Source organism: Eubalaena glacialis, chromosome 11 (assembly GCF_028564815.1).
Source record: "Eubalaena glacialis isolate mEubGla1 chromosome 11, mEubGla1.1.hap2.+ XY, whole genome shotgun sequence".
NCBI lineage: Eukaryota > Metazoa > Chordata > Mammalia > Artiodactyla > Balaenidae > Eubalaena > Eubalaena glacialis.
The window spans coordinates 110284501-110288491 of NC_083726.1; the positions used below are offsets into that span (position 1 = coordinate 110284501).

Genomic DNA, 3991 nt, shown 5'->3' on the forward strand with positions numbered 1-3991 from the left:
TGTGTGTATGAGAGAAAGAGAAGGAGAGGAGAGGAAAGATCTGAAAAATAGGATTCTGGGTGTGTGTGTTTCTGTGTGAGAGAGAAAGGGGGAGAAAAAAGGAAAAAAGGGGAGACAGACTTCACTCTCCCCTTAAGGGACCCCATCTTCCCTGCCATGTAGTCATCACCCCCCCCACACCCAGCAATGAGAGAGTCTGGCCAGGGAGGGGATGACCGCATTTGCCCTTCTCTATCCTGTGCTTCCCCTGTGTCTGGGTTTTGTCCTCTGGATGCCTGCGTCCTCTTCAAGAGTTGCCTTGTGAGCCCCCCACCCCTGTGGCCCTGAGAGGCGAGATCAGTTGGAAGTGTCAGAATGAACGCTCCCTGGTCCCTCTGCCGGGGATGTCACTGAGGACGGGGTCACAGCCTCCTGCCAGCCACCGTTTGCCCTCATTTCCCGAGGGCTATACATCTGGCCTCCCCCGAGGTTATCCCCGTAGCCCCCGGCCACAACAAGTGTCGGAGTGATTCCACCTGGGAGGCAGGGTAGGAATCTCCGTTGAGCCCGCCATCCCCAGAAACATGTCACCGGATCCTGAGAGATTGAAAGAGCCCCCAGAGCCTGCGGAGGAAGCGGGTGTCAGGGATCTTGTGGGGCTGTGGCCTCCCTGGGTGACTGACACAGCAGTCTTGATGGCATAGATTTTTGCCTCCTCTTGGAACTTTCCAATATTTTTCTTATAGCGAATCCGCTTGTTGCCAAACCAGTTGGAGACCTGAGAGACAGTGATTCTGCACTTCTTGGCGGCTCCTCCTTAGCCTCCTCACTAGAATATGGGTTACTCAGGTGGGAGTAGAAATACTCATTCAGGACCTCAGTGACCTGTTTGCTGAAATTACGGCTTCTTCGTCTGGCATCCAGGAAGCAGGAACGCAGGATCATGATGGCCTCGCAGGCGCTCTGCTTGAGTTGCATCTGGATGGCGCTGAACTTCCAGTGGGTGACGCTCACCACGCGCTCCATCTCCTTGGGTGCCACGGGCCGCGTGCGGCTCTGCTCCCTCAGCAGGTTCATGACGTGGCTTGTGAATTCGTGACATGCCTGCTGATACTTCTCCAGTTCCGAGTGGCAAATGTGGCAAATCTGGGCAAGTTTGCTGCGATCATCGGAGTGTTCGATGGAGGTGTCAGGGGACACACCGTCCCCGGCGGCTGCAGCAGTGGCAGCTGCTGCCGCTGAGCCCCCCCCCTTTCTCAGGCCCTGCCTCACCCTCTGCCAGAAGCATGTTGTCCAAGCACATCAGCTGCGGGTCCACAGGCTCCTCCTCTTGGGAGCTTCGAGTGCTGAGGCCAGTTTTCTCCTTGATTTCACACAAGACGCTAAAGAGGGCAGGCTTCATTCACTGGTGGTTTAGGGCATGTTTCTTGGCCTGGGCCTCGTCCAGGCTCTGGTCGGTGATGGTCATTATCTGCTACAGAATGTCCCTGATGTCTTGCTTCCCTCAGCCTCCCGGGACCCCACCCCCACCCCCACCGGGGTCTCTGCCACTGGGAGGTTCAGCAGGGTCCCCAGGCTCCCCACCCACTAACCCAAGGCCCCCCTAGCCCCCACCTGGAGGAGGCGGCCCCAGCAGCCACTTGTCCATAGGTGGGGGGGAGCCCTGAGGCCCCTCCCTGCTTGGCCCCTCCCCCCCCACCTGGTTACTACTCCCCCAAACTCGCTGGGGCCGCTGCTCTCCCTGCCCCAACCCCTGCCCAGTCTCCTCCCCCTCCCGGCTCTCCCCGGCATTCACCCCGGCCCTGAAGGGAGACCTGGGGTACCATCTGGGCCCCCCACAGGAGACCCCAGCCCCCCGGCAGTGGAGAGAGAGAGTGTGAACATTGCAAAATAATTTAAAAATATAATAAAGGTTCTCAGAGAGCTACAAGAGAACATATATAGATATTTAATGATACCAAGAAAACAATACAAATAAAATGAGAACAATAAAGATATAGAAAATATTTTTTAAAAAAGAAGAAGAAGAAGAACTAACCAGAAATTTTGGAGCTGAATAATATGAGTGAACTGAAGAATTCAATACAGAGGTTCAACAACAGACTTGACCAAGCAAAAGAAAGAATCAATGAGTTAGAAGAAAGATCAATTGAAATTATCCAATCAGAGGAGCAAAAAGAGAAAAGAGAATGAAAAGGAACATAGAAAACCAGTGGGAATGATGGACACCATCAAGAGAAACAATGTATGCAATGGAGTCACAGAAGGAGATGTGAGGGAGAAAAGAAATAATGGCTGAGAATTTCCCAAACCTGGGGAAAGATTTGGACATTCAAGTTCATGAGGCTAATAAGTCATCCCAAAATTTCAATCCAAAACAGTCTTCTCCAAGACACACATAATAAACTGTCTAAAATCAAAGACAGAGAATTTTAAAAGTCCAAAGAGGAGAAAAAAATTCTGTCACATAAGAGAACTCACATAAGGAGATCAGCAGATTTGTCAAAAGAAATCTTGCAGACCAGGAGAGAAGGATTGATTACATATTCAAAGTGAAGAAAGAAAGGAAGGAAGGAAGGGAGAAAAGTAAAGAAAAAAATAAAGGAAACTGCCAACCAAGAATACCTTACTCGGGCTTCCCTGGTGGCGCAGTGGTTGAGAATCTGCCTGCCAATGCAGGGGACACAGGTTCGAGCCCTGGTCTGGGAAGATCCCACATGCCGCGGAGCAACTGGGCCCGTGAGCCACAATTACTGAGCCTGCGTGTCTGGAGCCTGTGCTCCACAACAAGAGAAGCCGCGATAGTGAGAGGCCCGTGCACTGTGATGAAGAGTGGCCCCCGCTTGCCACAACTGGAGAAAGCCCTCACACAGAAATGAAGACCCAACAGAGCCATAAATAAATAAAAATTAAAAAAAAAAAGAATACCTTACTCAACAAAGTTGTCATTCAGAAATGATCGAGAGATAAAGAATTTCCCTAACAAACAAAATTTGATGGAGATCATTACCATTAGACCTGCTTTACAAAAACTTCTGATAAGAGGTCTCCAAGCCAAAATGAAAGGAAACTAATTACTAACATAAAACATATGAAAATATAACACACACACTAGGTATAGGTAAAGTTAAGCATATAGCCAGATTCAGAATCCCCTAATACTATAATACAGTGGTGTGTTAACTACTTTAATCTAGTAAAAGGACGAAAGTATTAAAAATAGCTCTAAGTACAATTGTCAATGAATACACAATACAAAAATAGGTAAATTGTGACATCAAACACATAAAATGTATGTGGGGAGGAGGATAAGGGTAGAGTTTTGTATGCAATCAAAGTTAATTAGTATTAGCATAAAATACACTGATATATATATATATGATGTTTTATGTAAAACTCTGGGTAACCACAGAGCAAAAGCCTACAATAGATCCATAATAAATAAAAAGAAGGGAATCAGAGCATACCACAATGGAAAATATGCAATATGTAAAGACAGCAAGAGAGAAGAAAGGAGTAAGAGAAGTACAAAACAGCTAGAAAACAATTAATAAGATGGCATTAATGAGTCCTACCTATCAATAATTACTCTAAAGGTAAATGGATTGAATTCTGTAATCAAAAAACATAGACTAACTGCATGGATAAATAAAACAAGACCCAAGTATAGCTGCCTACAAGAGACTCACTTCAGCTTTAAGGACACACATAGGCTCAAAGTGAAGGATGGAAAAAGATATTCCATGGCAAATGGAAACCAAAAGAGAGCAGAGGCCACTATAATTATATTAGACAAAGTAGACTTTAAGTCAAAAGCTGTAGCAAGAGAGAAAAAAGGTCATTAAATATTGATTAAGGGGTCAATTTATCAAGAGGATATAATACTCATAAATATATAAGTACCCAACATCAGAGCACCTAAATATATTAAGATCAATGGATTCATCATCCAGACAGGGAACCAGTAAGGAAACAGCAGATTTGAACAACATTGTAAACCAAATTGATTGCA

General features: G+C 46.4%; 1 pseudogene; it reads right to left on the bottom strand.

Moving 5' to 3' along the window:
* Positions 1 to 319: 319 nt before the first annotated feature.
* LOC133100745 (pre-B-cell leukemia transcription factor 2-like) lies at positions 320 to 1462 on the bottom strand (annotated as a pseudogene).
* Positions 1463 to 3991: the final 2529 nt, after the last annotated feature.